General features: G+C 35.4%; 1 protein-coding gene across 1 annotated transcript in view; it reads right to left on the bottom strand.

Annotated features, from left to right (window-relative positions):
* The window catches only part of LOC126265928 (uncharacterized), a 198,452-nt gene extending 176,110 nt beyond the window's left edge, over positions 1–22,342 (bottom strand). The window contains exon 1 of the mRNA XM_049968840.1: positions 22,320–22,342. The gene's annotated coding sequence lies outside the window, so the exon portion shown is untranslated. The remainder of the gene's footprint in view (positions 1–22,319) is intronic.
* Between the last annotated feature and the right edge of the window lie 4,960 nt (positions 22,343–27,302).

Below are 27,302 nucleotides of genomic sequence, written 5' to 3'. Positions count from 1 at the left end.
CCTTCTGCCACAGTCTACTCAACCTCCTAGTGCGTTTACGCAAGTCCGTGAGCTGGTCATTCCACCAACTCACGTCCTTACGCCTACCTGTCCCCCTCCTTCTACACAATCTGTCATTAACTGCATTGAACGAGTCCATTATAAGCTTGAGCTTACCAAGTATAGACATGTTGCTAAAAGCAACAATGCCAACCCGAGCAAGCTCAATACTTATAAACCTATGATACAGGACCCAATCAACATCACGCACACACCACCCATTCTGTATACCGCCACATTCATTCACATGGACAAAGTGATCCAACCCAACATCAATGCAGAAAGGATTGTGATCACTCACGCACCTTTCCGCATCTAACCACCATCTATGAGTATACGGCCACACTGCCGAATATACCGTCACATCAATATCACTTTGCCCATTAACCGTACAAAAAGAGTAAAACTCACTCCATTCATTCATCACACTCAAACCACTCCTTAACAAAAATTCTTCCACCTCTCTACCTCTTCTCGCACATTCACCATCACCTACATTCTTACTGTGCCACATCCGCGACACAGCATTCACATCCATACCAATTAGGAGTGGTTTACCTCTCACACGATGCAGCACCCTCTCAATATAATTGAGATAAGGCGCCAAATCATCATTAAACTGGCAGTATACACTGACAACATACATCTCAACACCCGCACACTTAATCCACAAACATACTCCATGGCTCCAAATTAACTCATTCATTTCCATCACTTCCATACAATCATCATCCACAACAATTGCACACCTACATTCAATACCCGGTACAGAGAACACACGCATGCCTGCAGGTAGCCCTATCACACCATGCTGATTAACATAGAGTTCTTGCAATAGTGCCACCTGCAACCTATCATTCCTCATCCATACCCCCAAATCAATCATATAACTCCTACTCCGTTGACAGTTTAATTGTACTAACTTAATCATTCTGAATCAGACACCCTATTCCTCATGCGCAACAATTCCCTTTCATACAAAGGGCACACCCTACTCATAATAGAGTGGTCACTCCTTTGCCCCCTAATTTTGCAATTCAAACATACACTCACAGGCCCAGCCTGACACACATCCTTCCGGTGCCCCTCACCACCACAACTACCACAAACTTGGGCTTTCTTACATGTGGCCGCTATATGACCAAAGCCCAGACACCTATAACATCGTGGTACATTCTGCCAATCACGACACCGGAACGCATGCATACCTATATACACCCTACCCGTGTCCACCAACAATTTCGCCGAAGCGTCATCCATCTCAACAATCACCATACCATTGCTACCATAATTTTTCCCCCGAACCCTCTTAACCAGCTTAACTTTTTCCGTAAACCTAGCCACATTCATGCTAGCCAAATTCTTCAACCGCAACTCAGACATAAATTCCTCCTCCTTCATGCTGTTTGGCACATCGTGTACAGCAACCCTCGGACAATACGACTTAATTTTACCTACACTAAGGCCTGCCTCCTTTTGAACGCTGGGATTTCTCTCAGTCTCTCCCTCTCCGCCTTAGTGACCGTTTCGATCTCCACTCCGGTTTTTGTTCGCCTAACTGCCTTGACTCGTATATCCCCTAATTTCCCAGCCACCTGCGACACGACCTTGTCCCTGCTTATAGTGCTGTCAACAGAGTTGTCAGCTACTGCATAAGTTTTCGGCACCATCTTAACAACTGGCTGTCCCCCCATCCCAAACATAACTCTAAAGACCTGCGGCATTCCTCTAATTTACCCTCTGTCCGCTCGCACTTCACCACGGCCGCTACAGCTTGCGCCCTTACTTCATTAAACTGCTCCAAAATGTGCAACATTGCTCCCTTAGAGATCTTATTCTCTGACTTGCAGAGATACTCTACCAATCTCTTCTCTACACCCTGAATTACACATAATGGTTAATTCATACTCTTCTCCATGCACACACCCTTTTGAACACGCCTTTTCTTTCTTCTCTTACTCAATCCACACTCGCTACTTGACCCATCCTCCAATTTTTCACTTTCACACCCTGACATGACGTTAGACGTCAATGCCAAAAACCTAACCTAAAAAAATCAAAAACCTTATTTACACAACTATTATAACTACTTACACCTAAAAAAGACCTCCCTGCAAATCTCCGATACTACAAGATTCACGCACTATCGAAGAACAACTTCTAGTCGCGAAAAATATGCCAAATAATCAATTTTTCACAGAGCACAGAAACACACGTCTGATCATACAAGTGACACAAATGACAGCGGTACCATCGTATTCGGGAAGCTCTAGTAGTTAACGTTTTCGAATTTTCGCCTGCGTTTTGTTGGGATTTACTTTGAGTCGCCTGCGATCCGCCGACTCCTCCATTCGCTCCAGTTGGGCCTGTACGAGCGTTTTGACGGAAGGTAGGGGAGTAGTTGATTTCTCTTATTAGCCCTGTGTTTTGACCAGCTGCCAGAAGCCCCTCGAGTCATCCTCCAAGGAGAACAGCTTCGTGGTTCAGCTTCTGTGTCCTTTTTGAAAAGCATTGACAGGTGCTTTTTCTTTTAATATTCTTTTGAGTGGCAAGCTGAGGATTTGTTCAGCATTGAGAACTCCGGACATTGTACTTTTTGATGTTATTATGACGTCTTCTTTGGCAGAGTCAGTGATCGGGTCATTCTGTCTAGATCGTTCGTATTGTTGCATGGAACAACTTTCCTGTGTCTTTGATTTAGGAACGTGGTCAGATAATGTACTTGTATAAAATAAATTTAATTTTATGCCTCAATTGTTACTATATAATTTGTAAATTGCGACTTTATATTTTTATGTCGTAGTTATCAAGTAGATTTTATATGTTTGAGCTTACGTCATCATCTCCACCGATGCACCGATGCGACGGGCTCACATCTATTTAGACTATTTTGTTTTGTAAACAAATCAAAAGGATTTGTTTACACCTGATAATCGGGGCAGTTTTTAAGAAAGAACCAAACAGTTAAGCTTTAGATGTCGAGGGTTAATGTTCGTTTGTTGTAATAAACCGTATTATTGTGAATATGTTTTAATCAAACTAAAATGACAGATTAGCAATCGCTAATCTATTATTTGTAACTAGTTTATAAGAGTCTTTCAATAAAGCATTAGTAATTACCACCAAGAAGTAACAAATGCATTGAATCAACCTGAAGTTGTTAAGGATATCTTCAAAATGTTGTAAGGTCAAACATTTAAAAAAAAAACAAATATATAAAACTAAACAGAATTTTTACTTAAATTGGTAAATTTACCTGGGACGGCCCCGAATTGCAGTTTAAGCATTACTAAAATTGGTAGGCAACACACTAGCTGTCTAAGCACTACGGAATTTATTATTGATCTTTGTCAACGATATAAAAATATTTTTTATAACGAATCTGCTCCACTTTCATCTTCAGTCACAACTAAATATCATATTGCTACTAAAGATGAAAATTCAATTTATACTCCGTTGATGCGTATCGAATATGAGTTTAATTAGAGTTGGAGAACTCAAGAAAAAACAATTATGATTCCTGGAGAATTCACGCACAAGCCATGTTGGTGAAAAATGCTGTGTGGGGATATGTTAGTGGTTCTAAACCTTTGCCGTCAATTAATCTAGAGGATCAACCTTGAGAATTTGATCGTCAGAATTGGTATGAGAGTGATCAACTTGCAAAAACCGACTTAATATTGTCAATTGGACCAGATGAATTATATCATGTTGGTGACTGTGGAACGTCTAGAGACGTGTGGCTCAAATTAGAAGCTGTTTTCGCTTCTCAAGGCCCTCTTAGAAAGGTGCAATTATTAAAGACTATTTACGAAATTAGAAGAAGATGGCGATATACGAGAGCAAATTAAAAAATGCAATAAATTTTCATCCAGATGTGATTTCTGTAGCATTACTATATAGTTTGGCAGCTAGTTTTGAGCAGTTCAGATTGGTACCGTCATTTGATGTGTACTACAAGCTAAGATTGTGGAACATGCGGAAACTAGAAAAAATGACGATTTTGTGCAAGCTGCAGATGCCATGGTTACAAAAAATAATTTTAAAAAAGTTAAATCTGACAAGTTGAATAATAATGGAAGAAATAAAATATAAGTAAGATACGCTGTTAAAAGTGATAAGCTTTTGGATATAAAGCATATCAGTGTAAAGAACAAAGTAAGGGTAACCCTTCTTATAGACGTAATTCAAAGAATCAAAGTGCCAGCCAATGCAGTCGATGAGCCGTTTACTGTATGTTTCAATGCTACAATATTTTGGACAAAATTATGGATGAAAAAACTTGGATTTTGGATAGTTGATGTACCAGCCACTTATGTAACGAACGAAGAAGTTTTGAAACGTTGAATCAACGTATGGAACTTAAATTTGGCAAGTAACTCATCTACAGAAGTTCTAGGATCAGGAAATGTTAGGATTTCAATAAATCGTGATGGAATTCTAAAAGAAGTTGAACTAAGGGATACTTTATTTGTTCCTGACTTAAGGTTAAATTTAATCTCTGTTGCTAAAGTTACTGACAACGGACATAGTGTAACATTTAATAAAGATGAAGCTATTATTGTAGATCAAACTGGCAAAGTCAAGTTTAAGGCATTACGAAAGAATAATTTATATTTTCTTTTAGATAGCTCTCAGAATGCTAATGTGGCCAATTTCATTAATAAAGATGAACTAATAAAATGACATGAAAAATTAGGCCATTTAAGGATGTTGCAAAAATGGTTAAGGACTCTATGGGTCTACGTAAGGAAAGACTTGATGTGTATATGTAAAATGACTAGTTTACCATACACGAAAAGTAAGTCGCCTTGTAGTGAAAGATTAAGAATTATTCATTCCGATGTTGTTGGGAAAAGGCGGGTGCAATCTCTCACTGGTGCTAAATATTTCGTAACCTATCGTATTATTAAATACAGAGAGGAAAAAATACAAGGCCGATGAATCTTTGAATTGCTTTAAAGTTAAAATAGTAGCAAACGGTTACAGTCAAAGATTTGGTATAGATTATAACCAAACATTCGCTCCAGCAGCTAGGTTACAGACTCTCCGCATGTTGGTGGCTATCTCTGCCAGCAACGGTTTATAGGTGCATCAAATAGATTTAGTAACTGCTTATCTAAATGGTATTCTGGAAGAAAAAGTTATTATGGAGATGCCGGATATGATGGAAGAAGTATTAGTGGAAATAGTCAACAATGACAACGGTAAATACACCAGATATGTATTTGTTGATTTATTAACAAGATGGCGTGGATATGATATTACACTTACCATATCCACGCCATCTGAGTTGAAGTTCTATGAATCAACAAATGATGAAAATAAAACCTATTCATATCGAGAGCTCATAGGTATATCAAACACAGTTTCACGGTTTGTTAATAATCCAAAGAAGTGGTATATAGTAAAAGCAAAATTGTTCTTATACCGATTACGCATTTATTTTAAATAATCCTGTATATCCTGTATATCCTCTAAATCTCAGAAACAAAGCAGAGTTCCATTATCTACAACAGAGGCGGAGTATGTCAGTCAGTCTCAGGCAGTTAAGGAGGCGATACCTTTAAGAAGATTAATAACAGAAACCGCCTTGAAGAAAATTAGTAAATTAACAGTCTTCACAGACAATAGAGGTGCTGAATGTATGTCTAATAATCATGTATTTAACAAGCGTACTAAGCACATCGATATAAATTTCACTTTATTAGAGATGTAGTTAGTTAAGTTTAAGAACCCCTCTCCGGGCATCGATCCGGAGATCATGGCCATAGTGTTTACCATGTATGATAAATCATACATGGGGGAAAAGAACGTATATTTGCATATATGGGGTATGCTGAACCAGAAGACGTGGGACTGACAAAGATGCCAGCCTCCTGTCAACTGGGTTCAGATAAGTTGGTGGAAGCATACCTACACAAAAAATGGTTGCTGATATTCTTACAAAACCATTAACTCGTGTAAATCATCAAAGGTGTGTATCAAAATTGTATTAGAATTATTGCATACCTGGGCTCATAACCTTTTGTTTTATTGGATCAAAGAGGGGAAAATCTGCAAGACGCCTTCTGGTGGAGTTCGAAGGCTCTCCGAGTCACCTTATTTTTAACATAGCCTAATGAGTTAATCGAAGACTTAAACATAAGATTTTCTGGTGGAACTGTTACTGATGAGGTCCAAATTACAGCGATGGCCTTTGCCGAGGATATAGTGTTGATAAGTGACGAAAAGGTGGATATACCATTAATGCTCCTAGAGACCTCCAAATTTTTTAAAGCTAGAGATATGAGTTTAAGCCCATCTAAGTCGGTCTCCATCTCTGCAAAACCAATTGGTGGATATAAAATTACCATCCCATCCACTAAACCAATATTTTCCATTGATGGTTCCAAAATTTCAATTATTAATAATATATGTGCATTTAAATATCTAGGCCATCTATTTGAAACCACTGACGTTGGCAAGCCATCGATATACAATTTGAAATAGTGGTCACTGTTACTAGGAAGAGCTCCGTTAAAGACGGACCAAAAGCTTAATCTACTGAGGCAATTCATGATCTCAAAGATCCTATACGGTCTCGAAAACCCTGAAATCACCGTATATGCACGCATACGGGACGGAGGACTTGAGATTATGGAATTAAGAACTGCCATCCTGCAACAGCTTCTGGGCCGGCTCCACAATTTATTGGAAAAATCGACTAACCCAACAACATGTCGTGCCAGATATACTGCCACTATGAATTCTTTGTCAAAGCTTGGTGGTAGTGTTCCTGTTCATTCCAAATGGTTAAGAGCAATCTGCAGTGGTCCAATGACGTCTGGGGTTGAACAATCGACTCACGACTCTTCAAGTAGGATGTGATTAACGCAGAAACCATTTGGGTGGACGGGTAAAGATTTTGTATGTGCTGTCCAGCTGCACCCTAATTGCCTTCCCACCTGGATACCGAAAGTGTTAGTATATTGGCGGTTGTATCTGTCCTGTATCTTTGTCTCATATTCTACAGAAGTGCCCTCACGTACACAAACGTCGTTCTCGAAGTAGCCATTAAAAATGAAATAAATATTAATATCCACCATACTCGTCATCTAATTAGCGATTGAATGGATTAACGTGAAACACTTAATTTTTAATTAATATCGTAATGTGCTTAAGGTGCTGTGGTTTTGGGCATATATCAAAATTTTATACAATTGAATGGGAAAAAGCGTGAATTAAATGTGTTGGGAAACATCAAGGGATAGATTGTAAAGAAATAAATGAGAGTTGTGTTAATTGTAAAGAAATAGGTTTGTAAAAATAAAAGTCATTGTGCAAAATCGGCTTATTGTACGGCCCTATGCATAGATGTATGCATGTATGACGAGTGTTTTTAATGTTAAACGTGGGAAGAGATAGAGAAGCTATTTACCTCTTTTGTAAAAAATTGAAGGAATGGATAGAGGTAGGTTTGATACAAGAAGTACGTGTATATCAAGAAGTTGAGATGATAGAGGGGTATAAAATATATAAAGGAAAGGAAGATAGTTGCAATTTTCATAAAAAATAGTGAACAACGGGGCTAAAGAAGTTTTCACTTCTAAAAATACATTAAATCTATTATTAATTGTTAGGAAATGCTAATTTTCAGTTTACACACTTTAGTTGACGGTATAAAAAACAAGTATATTTTACTTTTGCTTAATAAACATCCCTCCTGTCGTCGATAGCAATACAATTCGTTACATCATCGAAAGTTTGAACACTTCACATACTAAATAAATAATGGGTACTAACCATTGACCATCACCACCTTGTATCGCTTTTAGAAATACTTTTTTAAAAGTTCCAAGTTATCTTTGACATCGTACCTAAAAATGTATTACTAACCTTTCACATTCAAATTGATACATTAATATGAACTAAAACAATTTATAGAGAAGCCAGTAACAATATAATTTACGTTTTAATAATATTAAACAATATGTAACAATCTGGTACGTTTCACACATAGAATAAAAATACGGACCAGAAGGTTGAAAACAGAACAAAAACAACTGAAGTATTATTTTTACTTTTTATGAATATTCAAAGAAGTGAAGAACTTTTTTTTTATTTCGATTAATTTAAAATTGGTCAGTTGTTCTTGTTAAAATAGTAATTATAGAGAAAGCAGTTGTTCAGTTTTCAACCTTCTGGTCCGTATTTTTTTATTCTATATGTGGAACGTATCAGATTGTTACATATTGTTTAATACTATTAAAACGACAATTGTATTGTTACTGGTTTCTCTATAAATTATTTTAGTTTATATTAGTGTGAAATGTTAGTAATAAATTTTTAGGTTACGATGTCAAAGATAACTTGGAAGTTTTAAAAATAAAATTTCTAGACTTGATACAAGATGAATTATTATGAGGTTAGTACCAATTATTTATTTGGTATGTGAAGCGTTCAAACTTCCTATAATGTAACGAATTGTATAGTAGTATTATAGTATTGTAGAATTGGTTAAGGTGAGAAAGCCTTTTTGATTAAGATTAAAGTTCAATACGTCGGGTAAACGATATTTTGTTGATAATTTGCGATCTCCGTCTTTAGGGATGAGGAGGAGCCCGTGATGATGGGTGAATGTTGTTGTAAAATATTGAGTTGAATATATCTGCCCAATGTAGAAACAGAGAGGATGTCTTGTCCAGGAGCTGATCAGTGTTACAATAATTATGATTGGGTAAATTGTATTGTTATTTTATTTTTTTTAGATTCACAGTTAAATATTTGATTCTTTTTCGAAAACAGAACCGAATAATAATTCAATGTCAGTCATAGTGTGAAATCGGAATTTTGACATAAATTTTTATTATTTATTATAGAGGCACTATGTGCCTCGAAACCGCCCCTCGTTTCGACAATGACTGACCACTCTCTCACCTCACTTACCATTACACCCAGGATGTCTTCCAACAACCTACTTTCATCCCTATAAATCATACAATCTACCTACAATCATATATGGTCTACATCCTCACGGCCAGTATCACAGTCACATTCTTCCGTATCACTTAATCCCCTGTTAAACAAAAACGCATACATACTACCAAGTCAAGTCACCAAGAAACTCATACTCCGGCTAAGCCAGAACCATTCATTGGTACCAGCCGCTCGCACATCTCTAACAAACCTGTACGTGGGTTGACCCTTCTCGCTGGTATCCCAGCGGTCCTGCCAGCAAAGCAAATGGGAACACTCTCCCAGCCACGGCACCGGAACGCGTACATTCCCACATACACTCTACCTGACTCAACTAACATCCTCGATGACGCCGAGTCAACCTCGACGACCACCGTTCCCGTACTCGCATTCCTTTTATTAGCAATACTTCTTACCAACCGAACCTTCTCTTTAAACCTAATCTCACACATACCAGTCCAGTTCTTTGCTCGCAACTCAGGCATGAACTCCTCATCCTTGATGTGGTTTGGCACATTGTGCACCCCTACCCTGCGCGCCATGGATCTCGCCCTTCCAACATACAGCCCAGCCCAGCCTCACCGAACGCAGGGATAGCCTGTAGACGTTCCCTCTCGTCCCTAGTCACCGTTTCTATTTCAACTCCCGCACTATGCTTTAAGGGATGTTGAAACCCAACTGAATATAGACTCTGGTGTGTTAAAAAAGCCCTACACAAGAACAGGCGGTGTTTGCTGTCACAAGGACAGCAGTATAAAACACCGAGTATTAAAAAAAGGAAACAAAGCGGAACGTCAATAACTCGACATCACTGACAGTTTTACATCAAATAAAGGTTTATGCCAGACAGGCGGGGGCCCTACGACGTCTCTTGGGACCTTAATACGCAACCGACTGGCAACATAAACAAACCAGAACTTTCTCCAAAAATGTACAGCCCGTCCAAGGGGAAATCAAGGGATGATCTCATCAATTATGTAAAGAGCAGGACATTCGCCACGAACGAAAGCATGCAAATTGGGGAGGTGCCACATACCCTCAATCCCGGTAAATCGGGCGATTCAACAGCCGACACCGGTGAACTGAGTAGCCGTGAGGCTAGCCCAAAAAGACTGTCAAAGCAATAGGGAATAGGAAAGCCATAGAGCCACAAAATCGGTCAAATAAACCGAAGCAAAACAACAGAAAACGGCAAACAGAACAGCAGGAAACCGAACCAACCTCCGCCAGTCGTGCTAAAAGGGAACAACATAGAGACCTGGTGGACACACTTATTATATTAAAGATTATACCCTGAAATTCACTAAAAATAATATACTGGTCAACATTGGAGACGTGGAGCAGCGCAGAAAGTTCATAGAAGTCCTGCAAGACTCAAACACGGAATTTCACACATATACCAACAAAGCGGAGAAGACGCACGCTTTCGTTCCAAGAGAATTGGACTCTGAGCCCGACATCGACGAGTTCCGATCCAATCTTCTGGAGGAACACGAACTAAAAGTGGTCAAAATCTAAAAATTAAAAACTAAATATAGACCACTGTTCATGTTAATCATCGACAACAACGTCAGCCTCAAGGGACTGAACAACACAATCAGACACATAGTAAATATTCGAGTCTATTGAGAGAGGCGCAATAACGAAAAAGGCATTATCCAGTGCCACCGGTGTCAGCTGTGGCGACACGCGACCTCCAACTGCAACAGGGCATTCAAGTGTCTAAAATGACATCCCGGCAAAGTGATGAAACTGCAAAGGGGACCACCCGGCAAACTCAAAAGAATGCCATGTCTATAGAAAAAAGGTCGAGCAGTTAACACAAAAGTGACCCACAGAAACGAAGGCACCGGAACGGCCTGGAAAAACAATCTCAGCGCCTCTCCCCACATGAAAAGCATGGACTACACCAATCAAACAGCCCAGGATAATAAACACAAAGGAATTCCCAGCACTTAAATCCACCAACCAACTTCTGCGAAACTTCCCTGGACAGCTATGGATTATAGATTACAGGAAAAACTAAACATCATCAGCTGGAACTGTGGATCTATAAGAAGTAGACTATCCACACAGATCCCTTTCCTTCACAACATGAAGTTGACATTCTACTAATTCAGAAGACAAGACTCATAGATGTTGACAAACTTGTTGTCAAGAACTATGTTGTTTATCGACTTGACGCAACATAGACAGCAAGACAAAGAATCGATGGGGTTGCAATATTAATAAAAAATATTTACCACACATTAGGCTAATGAACGTCAATGGCCAAGTGCAAAACTTTTCGGATGAACCAACATGCTACCCAAATAATGGCACAACACCAACCGCAATAGTTTTTACGTTGAATAAAAATGTGGATGGAATCTCCCAACCCACTGTAATTCACGAACGTGATTCTGACCACGTCCCCATTCTTCTGTACAACACACAGACACCAATAATTTGTCTCCTGAACAGGCAGTAACCCAGACAATCGGCGAAGAGATCACATCGAGTGACCGCATCGTAATCCCGCCACAAATCCTTTCCAACCCCAAGAGAACTGGTGTCAATAATCAAAACACTCCCTCTAAACAAAGCCCCCGGTACCGACAAAATAGACAACATCCTTCTAAAGAGCCTCCCTCGCAAATCCATCATCTAACTGATGTACATCATTAATTCCATCGTCAATCTTCAGCACTGCCCCCCTCAATGGAAAATCTCAATAGTAATACCTATAAACAAACCCGGTAAAGACCCAAAGAACCCAAATTCTTATCAACCCATTAGCATCCGAAATACCAGGTCCAAGTTGACCAAAAGGATAATCGTCGAAAGAATCAACAGAGTTGACCGGAGGCTAACCCCGCCGGAGCAATTCGGATTCTGCCAGAAACACAGCACCAAACTACAGACGGCTAGAATCGTGGCATCTGTCAAGCAAGCGTATAACCGTGGCAAAAACACGATTTTACTGCTTCTGGAAAGCATTCGACACCGTTTGGCTTGATGGTATAGTGCACAAACTACATTTTCCGGAGTACATGGTCTGCCTCCCCGAGAGGGCACGTCAAAATGGATTCGGTCTCCCAACCCCAACAAATTCTTGCTGGCCACAAGGCACGGTTCCCGCTCCCTAAATTTACACCCCTGTACAATTCTGACACTTTCAAACACCATCAAACACAACTTGCTCTCTACGCTGACGACACTGCGCATTCGTATTCGTATTTATTCACAATTTCAGTTCCGAGGTGGCACCATATGCTGAACCTCGCCAAATACTATGACAGGTGGAAAATAAAAGTCAATGCATAAAAAACGGAATTGATAAATTTCACAAAAAAATTCACAAACTCAAATATACTACAGCCAAGGAGGAGTCAGCATCTTGGAAAAGAACTGCGACAAGTACCTGAGAATTACTCTAGACAAAAGTTTGTCCTTTAAGCAACACGTGAATAAATTAATATCTAAGTTTTAGCGGCGACCTGCATCAACCAACCCCCTAAGTAACAAGAGCAGTGTCCTCAGTGTTGAGGACAAATTGATCCTTTAAATCGCTTTTCCTACCAATAACGGTAGGTTGCTCGGTGTGGTGCTCCATAGCCAAAACAAATATGTTAGTTCTTCAACGAATTCAAAACAAAATTTTAAGACACAACACCAAAAATTCTGCCCACAAACACAAACTAATCCACGAAACCCTTCCATTATTTTATGAGCCACCATAACCTTCCCATCCCTCAATCTCAAATCCATATGACCAAAATGAACAATTTGTGACACACACAACATTCTCATAGAAATAAATAATCAGAGAATAAAAATGGTTTTTTTTTCATTTCTTTTTCCCATATCTACACCCCCAATATGCTGTTGAGCCTCAAAAACTAAAAAAATAATATACCAAAGATACTTTAATGATAATTATAAACAGAAGGTCTTCTAGAAACACCCGCGTGCAAGGTTGTCTCCATCTGACATATGAAACATTCTGACGCAACTTAGCACAGTCCGACCATCGTGTTCTCGGCGTCTCCGCTGGACCAATCTGATTGTATTTTATATACATATATAATAAATTGTGTGGAATGTACTGTTTTGTATTAGTAACGTTTAAATAAAATGTATTTTAGTTTTTTTAGTTTTTTAGTCGTCGGAGCGGGCCAAAAATTTTTTAATTACAACCTGCAGAACTCGACGACACGTCCGGACTACTCGGCGGTCACAACGGAAGTCTCTCAAAATGCAGTCGGATCAAACACTTTTTGATCGATATATACATACAAAAATTAAGTATATAAAGTAAAATTTCTTCACGGACCATTGGTAGTCCGCCGGACCAGCGGTTGAGAATAGCTGTACTACCAAATTATAAATAAGTATTCACTTAACGAAAATCTTTTAAAGAAATTTAAATTATTAATACAAAACATTCAAAATAACGAAATTACCTTAAAAAATAAAATCATTCAACTCAATTGATCTTTATAATGAATTAATTTTGATGAACAATACAGTTTTAGATATTTTAACTGAAATAGAAATTCCAACACAATATCATCTGCGATCAAAACATTATATAAGCTACCGGTTGCCTTCATACCAGGATATCAAAGAAGTCATCTGGAACCAGAAGTAAATCAATATGTTGGATGGTTGGTTGATTAGAAACAAACCATTCAAGCCCATAGAATATACGACCAGTGTTCCCGTTCTCATAAAGCAACTAAAGAAAAATATGAGGATTTTAAACTTCTCATTCCATAGACAACTAATACATTTTTGATGTACGCAATCATCATCACCACTGTTGGATTTCTCGTAAAAGCTTATCTGGTCAAGCCACATAATCCAGACGAACCCAAAGGACTCAATACTCAAGAACCAACAAACCCTCGCTTACTACCCTCCAAGTCTTTTTCCTAAGTAGGGACGAATTATATTGTAATAAATGACAACACCAACAAAAAGGGAATCGATCGTCAGCAAATGGGCTCCGATTGCAATGCGACGTTACTTAGTGTCGAGCATAGTAAAAACATTCATTCGATTGTAAGCAGAGCTGTATTGATCAGGTAATCCACTCTCTGTGTTGAAACTTATGTTATATAATAATGATAATAATAATAAAATTTAAAGTATTCAGTTAAAATTGCTTAAAAGGTAATTGTGATAATTAAAATTGTAACCGGAATGTTGCAGTCCCTTCCTTTTTAGCATTTTTGAATTCGTCCTCACTTTTGTCATAGACGTTAATTTTTGTGTTTAATTGAAATCAGAACTTATGTGTCAAGTGATGTGATATAGTACTGGTCAAAAATGGAAAATTTTCCGAAGGCAGGCCAAAATTGAAGACGCGCCCAGAGGCGACGAAGACTTCCAAAGGTATCATGCGTTAAACGCAGCCGAAAACCACTCCGACAAATATTCTGTTTAGATAAAGAAGTTGTTTTCAAGACTAGGCACCCTTTCCTTTTACAAGGACAGCAGCATAAAACCGAAAGCAAAAAACATAAACAAAACTGAACTTCTAAAATCCGGCTTCATTGACATATGCTCAGCAAAAATACCATTTTGCCCGACAACATCCGGAGACAGGGTTTGTAAAATCAAACAAAACCATAAGCTGTTTTAACAATTGCTGGATGTCTAAATATTAAAAAGTGCAAATTTTTGAAATTTTCAATTGAGTATTTGGGTAAAGAAATTTCTACAGAGGGAATACGCCCAGATCAACGGAAAATTCAGGTCTTACTTGAGGCTCCCAAGCCAAACAGTGTTAGACCTTGCCGAGTATTTTTGAAAATTTGTGCCAGATTTTTCATCGAAAACAATTTGAATAACCAGCTTACTAAGAAATCAAACCTTTTGTTTGGGCTCAGGGCAAAATGAATAAGATGAAATTGCATGAAAATAGAATGCGCGTGGTAGCATACTACAGCCACAGCACAATCGACAGCGATAAAAACTACCACATGGAAATGTTTATTTCGTTTGTCAAAATATGAATATGGTTTGTCAAGTAGGTCCCCAGGGAAATGATTATTTTAGTACGGATTATGTAAGAAGTCAAAAAAGAAAATGAAAGTGTACGTGTAGTAATTCTACCACAGTAACAGTCAGGTTACTGTTATGTTAATGAAAACATGAGTTCCACTCAGTTCCGCACACAGCGTGTTGGATAAATAAAAGTTGACTGATCCCTAGAGAGTAATAAATTTAATTGCTAATACTTTATTACTAATGAATAGTAGATTTTGTTTAATTGTATTCCGGCCGACTCACATAAATGGATGTATATCTTTCTTTGTTGTTTATCTTGTTAATGTTTTGTTTCAATCCGCGAGTATGTCCAAGCAATGGCCTCAATTCTTAGTAACTAGTTATATTGTCGCTGAAAGAGTGACAAATCAGTTTCAAAAGAATATCGCTCCAAAATCGCGGTATTAAAATACCGATACATCTTTAATTCTGGGTTAGTTTTTGTAATGGCCCACTATATTGTAATCGAAGTGAACTACTACAATTTCTCGCTTGTCCTTTTGCAAGATATAATCTTAATTAATAATGTTTATATATAAAATAGAAAAATTGTAACCAATCGGAATCAAACACAAAGTGGACCCAGTGGAGATTTAATACCATTAGAATATAGGGCGTTAATTAGGTGAAGGTGCACGAAATAAAGTAAGTCCCAAATAGTAAAGGAATTCCTATAATGTCAGCTAAAGAAATAAATCGATGACACTGAAGACAAGGAAATTACAATACAATAATAAAGTGTAAACACAACGACAGCCAAACACCCAATCGTAAATATTTAAAAGTTCACAAGATTTTCTAAAAGCTTTAGGAAGCTCCGAAGTGCAAATTGTAAGCTTTAAGTTTATAAATTCATTTACCGATATACACAGAATTGTCGTATTATTTTGAAAAAATAACGAATATTGTCAGGGACAAGGAGAACGAAAAGTTGAAAGAAATGCATGACTAGCAGTTCAAATAAATCAAGTTATTTTCCGTTTAGGAAAAGATGAAAGACTGGTAATACCCTATAGTCACAGTATATTAGTATCAATGGTCAATTTAGAAAGATGGTTTAAGAAATAACACAGCCAAAAAACCATGACGTTTTTAATGGATGCTTGAAATAATTGTCAAATAAACAACCCCAATGTTTGTGGAGAAACAGGTTATAAACCTTATTTTTGACAACAAAAAATACCTATAACGTACTCAATAATATCTAAATTTTAATATAATTTAAATAACATAAATCGTAATTTATACTTGTTGCTTAAAATATTACCTATTTTAAATAACATGCATGATTACTTATTATTTTAATTTTTAAATTGAAGTGCCTAATTTGCCTCATTCACATATATGTTGATGCAGCAGAAGTGTATTCGTGTGTGTAGTGCAGAAAGTTAGACTCGTGATTTTTCACTGGAGTGTTCAAGACCAACTTCGTACAGATCGTTGTGGTATTGGTAGTGCAGAATCTAGCTAGCTTTTAACTTTTAGTCTAGTAAGGTCTTCCAACGTCCAATGCAAGTGTTATATTTCGCACAAGCACGTTAGGCACTGTAACCGTACATGTTAATGTTATTTCATTACATTATAACCTAAAATTTTGTTGTTATTCAGTGTGTGGCTGTTTTAAAATAGGATGTAGAAATAAACAGAAATTATATTCAACATCAACAACGTGATTTGTTACTACTACCTTGGTACATTGGTACACGCCTATATAATACCATACCGTCTATTGCGAACACTTCATTTAGAAATTACCGCTACCACCGCAGTACAATTATACCACCCCTACATCAATCTTATGTGAATGAAGTTGACACTGGCTGTACTTGATATATCTTTAATTAAGCAATGAATAGAATGGACTTCATCCAAAATCTTGGGACAATGGCTGTAGAAAATCGATACTGAACCCTTTTATTTCGACACAGCTTGTCAAAATACCTGAAATATAAATATAATAAAAACATGCATAATGAAATTGTCATATTAAATCATTTTTCTTTAACTGAAATATTTAAAATTGGAATAACAACAAACAACATAACATATTTGTCTAATAATACATAGTTGAGACTATTGCAAACTATTATAAATGGAAAGTGTAAAGTGTAAAATGTACATACATAGCAACGCGTCGGCTCACAAGTCCAGAATAGTGATAAAGTTTTTGTCCAAAAAGGGCCTTTTTCTTTTATAACATCCGCCATACCCGCTAGATTTACCACCAGCAGACTTCTGGCTACAGAAGAGATTCAAATTACAGTGATGAAGAAATTCATTTCGAATAATACTAAATAAAAATTACGATTTGTTTACCCCTTTCGCGTATCTGACATCCTAAGTCATAATTTTTGAGACAGACTATGTATACCTTAAATGTATTTTAAACCAAACGAACTAAAAGTAACTATTTCACTGACCTTTGGTTTCACATCTTTCATATCAGATTCTCTTTGATCATTCATATGTCATGAGGAAATTGAAACATTCTGGGAACCTCCTTTGTTTCATCGTCCATGACTAAAATAAAAAATAAAGTTGAATATAAACAAAATATTAAACATCAAATAAGACTCAACATATTTAATAATCATTTTAAATTCTTCAAATAGTTAAAAATGTTTATAATAGAATAAATTATAAAGTAAAACACTTATTTACTAAAAATAATGAAAAATGTTTTATAAAGTGTGCTAGAATATTCACGAAAGTGAATAATAATATGTTGACAATATTTTAATAAAAGTTATTAGAGATAATTTATCAATGGTTGTTAAAAACATTAGTGAATTAGTTAATTAATTTGAAAGAACTTATAAACATTGGGCATTTCAACTATTCATCTAACATTTCGATCTTAATTAAATTGTTTCCAATAAATTATATTGGTGTTATCGTTTTATGGTACTTACATATATGTAATTATCCAATTTTTAGTCACAAAATTATTTACTATCAACTAATTTTTGAAACTTTTGTACATATTTTGATCAACTTTAAAATATTTTAGAGCATACCAATTAAACTTAAAGAACTTTAAGTTTTATGGTCCAAATCGATTTCCCATTATATAAATTCCAATTTGACCATTTTGATTCATCCCTCATAGCGAAAACAAAATACAAATTATGCTCAAAAACTTGTATAGCATTCGAAATCTAGATAAATGGAAAATTAAATGAATTTTCAGCAGGTCTTTATTAATATTATTTTTATGATATCTTTGATTAATAAAATATTTCTTATAATTCATTTCTCAAATTATCAGAATGTGATTAAAACCAGTGTTTTACATTATTAAAATTAAAAATATTGACTAAATTAGTTAACGTTTAATTTTAAAGAGAAATCCAATAAATTGAATGTTTACACAAACACAATGCATTGAGAACCTCATTTCAATTATCATTTTTTGTATTATAAAAAATTACAGCAAGAACTGGTTCTAGGACTAGAAACATTAATAATTTTATGTAAAATGAATTTTAACTGAACTAAATTTAAATCTATACATGCCTACTTACTGTCCAGGTTCTTTTGAAGTAAAAAAGTCATTACATATACTGATATGCCATAATTAGTTAAATATTTATTATTTTCAATAATATTATGTCATACTATTAAAAATTGTCTTTAACAAAACAATTAAATCTCTTTATATATATTAAAATATATTGGTTTATTTGAAAATAAAATTAAGGTTTGTACAGATTGAACATTCATCGGTGGACTAGATGTAATTAATTGCAGCTTAACGGACTTAAAATGAGATAAAGAAACTAGCATAATTTAATTCCTATACATAAGCAAGTTAACATAGGACTAAATATATTCAATTGTTTGAATACTAGTTTACATTAATGAATAAAAAATTATTTAACAGTAATGTGTTTCGTTAAACTAAATAAATGTATTTGTGTATTATGTTTCTTAAATATTTAAATGTAATTATTACTAGTTTTTAAATAAAGTATAATTAATTAAACAAAAAATTATTTTTTAATTTTGTCTTTGTTTAAAATGAAATGTTTGAAATGTATATTAAAGAAGAATTAAATATAATGTATTTTCTTACCATAATCAAATAAAAATATGGGCACTAACCTTCAATAATTCACCAAACAGCTTTATGGCATCGCTTCTAGAATTCCTTTTTAAAAACCTCTAGTTTAACAGATATATCTTTGCCATCGTCACCTAAAATTATTACTAATTTTATATATTCAAATTGATAAACTAATATGAACTTAAACAACTTATATTACGTTGAATCCCTCCATATTCTTAATTTAGGGCGCCAGAAGATTTTCAGATGGGGTGCCTTCGAAGAAACCACGACTCTTAGACACTAAAATTTTATGCACCAACACGTGGTCCTTGGTTTTCCTCAGTTTCAAACTACAGTACGTACATTAACTAAAATGTAAACAAAAAATACACAAACAGGAACACTCACTGTCTCCAGGACAATCAGTATCCCAGGGGATGACGAAGAAATACTTAGAAAAGTTCCCCGACTATCCTCGTGGTTGTTCCGATAACAATTGACATAAGCTATGTATCTTGCGGTATACATTGTAATATACAGGAAGGAACATACGACAAATAAATCTCGTTTCATTATATCTGCCTCCTTCTCCCTAACTCGTTGAACAGAAGCTACACTTCAATGAGAGGTAACTTTTTAAGATGTAACTAAACAATTTTAATAACAAAATATCAAAGATTTCATTAATTAATTAATTTTTAATCTGCGCGGTAGCGACGGCGGCGCATATTACAATCTCTATACTCTGTTGTGATTAAGAATACAACATGTAAATCGATAAATCCCCAAAGTTCGTATATATAAATTGTGCAGAATCTACGGCTCTACGTTCAACGTGTAATTACAAATTATACTAACGAAAGTTTATAGTAACAAAAGTTGCTCAAAAGTTCTTTCAAAAAAGGATAATCCAATTCCAATGTATTACCCGCAAAGGAAAAAATGTCTGAAAAACATTTGAAAAGTTAAGCAGGTTAGTAAATGTTTTATACAAAGCAAGCAAGATGTTTCATAACTCAATATGGAATATAATTATTATACATTTTCAGACCAATATGGGTAGTCCATGCTGAAGTTCAAAAACTTTTCTTTGTTATTTATTTTGTAGCCTATAATTAAAAATACAATTGTAAATATTAAATCTATAGATGGCTTTTGTCCTGATGGATGGGTGGTATCCTTTCCAATCTTATGTCTTCCTTCATTACTTGTGTTTTGTTTTTGCTTAGTTTTATAGGTTTTAGTGCTAAATCTGGGAAGATTATTGAGTAAAATATTTTAATCATGTGGGTGACCATTAAATTGACCCAGTGACCCAAAATTAATCCATTCTTGAATTCTGTTTCATAGTTGGCCACTAACATGAAGGAAAGTCCATAGTGGTTTATGAAAATCATAAGTGCATTTAAAAAGTTTGGAAAGTACCAATGTGTACTATTTTCAGGGTCTTCCGTATTTATTGACTTGACAAGTATTGCTAAACAAATCCGTCGAGCCGAAAATTTACAAATAAACATAAAAGTTCAGCTTTTATTTCTAATTTATTACTTCATATATCTCTTTTACATTAACCTTTAATTTTTAATTAAAAATAAACTAATGGAGAGACATTTTACTAGGAATTAATCATAAACAAGCTATCGCCAAGAGAAATCATTGCTAGAACAAAATGGTTATCAAGCAGAACAAAAAAAAAAAAAAAATAAACAAACAAGTAAATTATGTGAAAATATTGATTTATTATTAAATTTTATATTATATATTTTATATAAATTTTTTAAATAAATTTATTTGTTGTGTTTATTTTAGAAAAATATACTATGCCTACATAATTATGATATGATTCAGTTAATAAATTGTTTATATGGAAAAAATATTACATTTGCTTATCAAATATTTTTTATATAAATTTAATATACATTTTGTAATATAAAAAGTGATTATGAAGCTGAACGGTCTGAAACCCGATTGCCAAATACTGAAACGATATAACTAGAACTATGCTGATTGATGAACAATCTCGTTGCTCAGTAATTACTTATTTCATCGCTGAAAGCGCGACAAAGCCTTCCAAAGAAATACCACGCCTAAATCGCTATATTAAAATATCGAGATCTTACCATTGTATTATGAAACTAAGTATAACTTGTTTGGATAGCAGGCAATATCTAAGGAGACTAGTTTGGAACGAGAAACAATTTTAAGTACTAAAAACCAACAGTTAATCATGGTGGTAAATACATGGGATGTTTTTCGTCTTCTTATACTGGTCACATTGTACGAATCGAAAACAAAATGTATATTATTGGCTATAAAAATTTATTCACAAGTCATATGATGCCCTTTGTAAACATTTCGAAATGTTCGATAAAAAGGAAAATTTCTTTATTTAATTAATATGTACGGTCAGAGACAGATCTGCAGTTACACTTCGAATTCCGCATGGCTTGTTACTCTCCCTCCTTTTTACTTCAATACCAGTTGCATTTTATAATTTTGAGTCTATATATTTTTATGTTCAAATGTGTGATCTTTTTATTTTTGTTGTTTATTGAATAATTATATAATTTATTCATATTAATAGACATGTATTGCTTTGAATGCTTTATGAATTTATGAAATATATTCTTATTTTTGAACTTCTAATGACGAATGCGATACAGTAAAAAACTGTAGTACTTTTATATAATAATTAAGTAAAATTACATTAATATCCGATTCAAAATGCATAATATGAACGCAGTATTCTTAATTTGTCAGAAAATAATAATGCTCATCTATTGTCGCATATGAACACTTGTACTGTTTCTAATATTCTCCCTTCGACTCCCACACACTCACTGCAAGCGAATAGAGCCTACAAAGTGTAACTATAGATGTGACGCAGACCGTACATACATGAATTATAAACAGTTGAACATATTTATAAGTAGAAAAATAAATGCACACAAACCTTAAACAATTTAACTTGAAGTTTGAATTATATTAGGATTTCATTTCTAGTCTTCTTAAAAACCTTCAGTTTATTTAAAATTTCTTAAAACACAATATAAAAAATAAAAAATTACAACTCTCATTAAATATTCAGATTTTTTTACTAGAAGTATAAACTAAAACAGTCTACATACAAAATTGTCTGATTTACGTTTTACACCTCTGGATGAGTAATACACATGTTATGAATGTGAGAAAGTGTATTCTACTAACCTAAAAACTGAGTGTTGGATTAGATTCTTACCGACCAATTGCGTAGAATTCGGTTAATCGAAAGATCCATCAACAACCATGGAACAACCTAAACTGAGCAAAGGCTTTTTTTTGCTTTGCTTTGGGACTCGAAAATGGAAAATCTTGCTAGACGCACTCCCGAAGAAGAATTCGGAGGCAAGTGTCCGATTCACACGGACTAAAAACTGATTCAAAGATTATAACTATGCGGGATTGCAAACCGAAGTCGCGTTACAAAAGAGATTGAGCAAACGCAATTTTGTGGGGGGTTTTGAAGAAGATTGCTCTGTTGTCAATATTAAGATTTCTGCGCATATAGAAACAGACTTGCCGCGGAACGATCCAACCGCTTTCGCTTTCATAAATTTTAAAGTTTAGTTGAAAGCTTGTAAACATCTTAGCGTATGGAATTCCCTGAATAACTATGCTTGAGAACGGCGTTTACTAGAAAAGGAATCACACTTTCGAACAGAACAGGGTCTAAAATATATATTCAGAATAGATTTTTCAACAAACTTCTTAAATATATTTATTACCTTACGGTTGGAGGTCTTAAAGTTGTCGTAGTGTCAGAATTGTATGTTGGAGAACAGGGGCTAAAATATTCGATGAACACTATTCGATTTATTAAATGATATGGGCGTCAAATATAATACAAATTGAATACTTCAAGAGTATTTGGTAGCAGAAACAGATGAAGGCGAATTAGAGTCCGATTCCTGATAAACATAACATAAAGGCCATGAGACGATAAATATACCGAATCGGCCCCAGAAAGAGATCGGGCTCATAATTTCAGGGAATCTTAGTACTAATAAGATACTTCGATAGTGCGAGTTTCAGGTCTTTGTCTATAACCGCTTCTGAGTAAATCGAAAATACTGAAAATTCGGAAAAATTAATTTTCTCAGCGCTGTGTGAATCGATTGATCTAGATGCCGGATATGTTTTGGGGGACGATGGTAGCTTTTCGAAAAAAAATGAGAGCTATATCGGTTCACAAGGACCTTAAAAAAATGAGTTTATTTTCTTAATTTCAATTTTTAACCATGTTACGATTACGACACAATTATGAAACTATTTTTTTTTGAATTCTTCGTCGAATTTCCGATAAATATATGAGCTTTTGGAATTTTTAAAAACGGTACGCCATATTGAAAAAAAATAAAATCCATTTTTTTGTTCAAAAATCGGGATTTTTAATAATTTTACTCTTGAACTGATATGATACGGAACTTATTTGATTACTGAGCTGTGAACATAACAGAAAAAGTAGATACACTCATATCAAAAATTTTTTTTATTTAATCTACTTAATTACTATTATAAACTTTATTAATCAGTGAAATTTTAAAATCAGTATACATTACTATTGTATCGATATTTAATTAATTTAATGACCATAAGATGGAACTGTAATTCAAAACAGGTAACACTGTTTTTTTTATCTGTAGATAACCTTAAAATTATTGACTGTTGACATTCCAAAGAAACATTGGCTGTATTTTTATATATATTTAATAATTATTTTTATTTGACTATATTATTATTTAAGTGAAAATATGTCAACATCTAAAACTAATAATTCCAAGTGTTGCATTTGTTCAAAATTCTTAAAAAAATCACCAGGTACTCCAAAATGTATAAAATCTGATGAAGATGCTGGAGAGTTCTCAGCTGTTTTTGAGTGTCCAATTGCAGTCGGTGACGTTCTGTGTTCTAATTATCGTGTTGAAAAATATAAGAAAACGAAACTTGAAGATGAGGATCAGGAAACATCGGTGGAAAATGAGTCAAGCACTGATGATTCATCATTCAATTTAGATGTTGTATGTGATGATGATACAGAAGAATGTTCAAATTAAGAGAACTGTTTCAACTCAAATATTGTTGTGTATGTTCCGTTTCTAATCCAATTCTAGTAGTTGTTCCTCAAGATAAAAAAATCATTCCGAATGGGACTAGTCGCATTAAATATCGATGTTAAAAATATTAAATAAAAAAAAAATATATTTTGATATGAGTGCATCTAATTTTTTCTGTTGTTTTCACTAGCTCAGTAATCAAGCAAGTTCCGTGTCATATCAGTTCAAGAGTAAAATTATTAACATTATTTTGAGCAAAAAAATGGATTTTATTTTTTTCAATATGGCGTACCGTTTTTAAAAATTCCAAAAGCTCATATATTTATCGGAAATTGGACGAGGAATTCAGAAAAAATAGTTTCATAATTGTGTCGTAATCGTAAGAAGAAAATGAAACCCAGAAACAGCCGAAACAAACAGGGAAACCAATGGAGTCGGCATCAATATTTCAGGAATTGATAAAGGTAAGTAAAGATCTAAACATACCACAAATTATTAAAGAATTAAACGACCTAAAGGCAAGAAACGCCAGTAAATTAGAAATCATTAAATACATCCTCGGCAATGAATAACACAACAAACAATAACTTTGCAAAAAAAACATTAACCGTGTCGTCGTGGAACGCAAACGGTATCCAAGAAAAATCCCAAGAACTTCGTTACTTCCTCCAGGAGCACAAAATTGACTTAATAGCTATCCAGGAACCTAGACCAAACAATAAAAACCCTCCAAAAATTCGAAATTACAAACCTGTAAACAACAAAGACCTGCTGTTCTACATAAAAAAAACCAAATCGATTACGAGACTCTCCCAGAACCAAACACAACAACCAAAACCTTAACCATAAAAATAGCTAGCCATATAATGACTAACATATACAACAGTCCAACTAACAAAAAATGGGAGGAATTCCTGGACAGCACAAAAAAAAGACATAAACACGCACTGGAGGATCAAAAAGAAACTAACGACAACAACAACCCAAAACTTACCCATACACACAATCAACGGGATTAAGTATAGGAATGAGGAAAGAGCTGAAGAGTTTGCAAGACATCTCGCAAATCAAAACAACATCACAAGCCATCTAAGTGACGACGCCACCAGAAGTGAGGTACGTAACACAACCAGTGACTTACAAATTTCAGATACCCCCCTAACAGAACTCACAGACATATACGAAGTAAAAACAATAATTAAATCGCTCAAAAAAAAAAGGCCGCTGGACATGACAAAATCAACAACGAGACAATAACACACCTGCCACTCATTGTCATCAAACAGCTAGACGACGTCTTCAACACCTCCCTTATCCAACAAAAATTTCCCAGAACCCTGGAAAACTGCAATACTCATCCCAATCCTCAAACCAAAAAAGAACCAACTTATCCCCCAAAATCACAGACCAATTAGCCTACTCCCATCCCTCAGCAAAATCCTGGAAAAAATAATACAAATTCGATTAAACAAACACACCACCAAACATAAAATTATCCCACCCCACCAATTCGGCTTCAGAAGAAAACACTCTAGCAACTGGCACGCATATACAATGAAATAACGACAAACCTAAAATTAAACAAACAAGTTTCCCTAACCACCCTTGACGTCGAAAAAGCTTTTGATACAATCTGGCACAAAGGGTTATTACACAAAATGACAATCCTAAAATACCCACCATTCATCATCCACACCATAAAATCATACCTCAAAGACAGACACATAATTGCAAAAATACAGAACAAAACCTCAGACCGAATCAAAATATCTACACCTCGGACCTATCAAAACACACAAAAACGACCATAGCACAATTCGCATACGACACGGCCATAATAACCTCCGGACAAAACACAAAAATCACAAACAAAATTACACAAGAACATTTGACACTAATATCTGACTACTTCTACAAATGCAAATTAAAACTAAACCCAGAAAAGACAACCATCATATATTTCGGTAAACAAGGTAAAAAGAAAAATCACACCGTGACGCCAAGCTGCAAGGAAAATATATCCAAGAAAAAACGCAGGTTAAGTATCTTGGCGTCACCCTAGACAACCACCTGAAATTTGTAAGCCACATAACAGAAAATATACAAACCATAAACACGGCAGCTAAAAACCTATATCCGCTTATCAACTGAAAAGCAAAACTAAACAAAAATAGTAAAATAACAATATACAAATCAGCAATAAACCCAATTGCAATGTATGCAAGCGAAATCTGGGCAACCGCTTCGGAAACCCAAATTAAACGCATACAAAATATGCAAAATAAGCTGCTAGGACAAATCCTAAACAAACCAAAACGTACTTATCTGGGAAGCATCCACAAAGAGGCAAAAATAAACACAATCCTCAATCAAATAAAATTCGAACTCGGGTCGTCCGCCCAGACGACTGATCGCTTGACCACTAAGCTACCCAGCTTGCCGAGGAATTTCAACATTTTGTTCAAGTCTTTTGGCGGCTCCGTTGGCCCCGTTGGCCGAAAAAGTGAACTTTTTGTCCGTTGAGCCTTTTCGACATCGGAGGGTATTTTTAGGGTTAATTAGGTGCGATTGACGCGAATTGTGTGGATTTCTGGGTGTAGGCCCTTTTGGCCACCCCATCCGTGATAACTTGGTTCTTTACGGAGTGATTTGTGTGAGAGTTGGTGTGTGAGTATGTTTGGGAGTGCTCCTCCCAGAGCAAACTTCGGTCTGGGGTACGGCCCTTTTGGCCTCCTCGAATAGCGGTTTTCAGTGGCTTTTGGTACAAGCCAGGTAAAAGTTGAGACACTTCCGTCTTTTCAGGAGCACATTGCAACGGGTTGGAGGACGGCCCTTTTGGCCACTTGGTGTCTGTAATTCGGTTATTCGTGGTGCGATTTCGCTAAAATTTGGTACACAGGTACTGTGGAGGCTGCCTTCCCAGGTGCTATTGTTGAGATTGGGGTACGGCCCTTTTGGCATTTTTTTTCTGCAAGTGCACAGGCAGTGAATGAGCTCGCAGGGAAACATGGCTGACCTCCAGGACGGCCACCTTGTGGAGAGTATGGACGAAGAAACGAGTGCTTATAGTATGAGTGAGGCGGGCGATACCATCAGGAGGGGGGAAAGAGAGTCAGGAGGAACATCAG

This window comes from Aethina tumida, chromosome 6, assembly GCF_024364675.1.
Source record: "Aethina tumida isolate Nest 87 chromosome 6, icAetTumi1.1, whole genome shotgun sequence".
NCBI classification, from domain to species: Eukaryota; Metazoa; Arthropoda; class Insecta; order Coleoptera; family Nitidulidae; genus Aethina; species Aethina tumida.
This window is presented reverse-complemented; position numbering and strand designations above follow the sequence as displayed.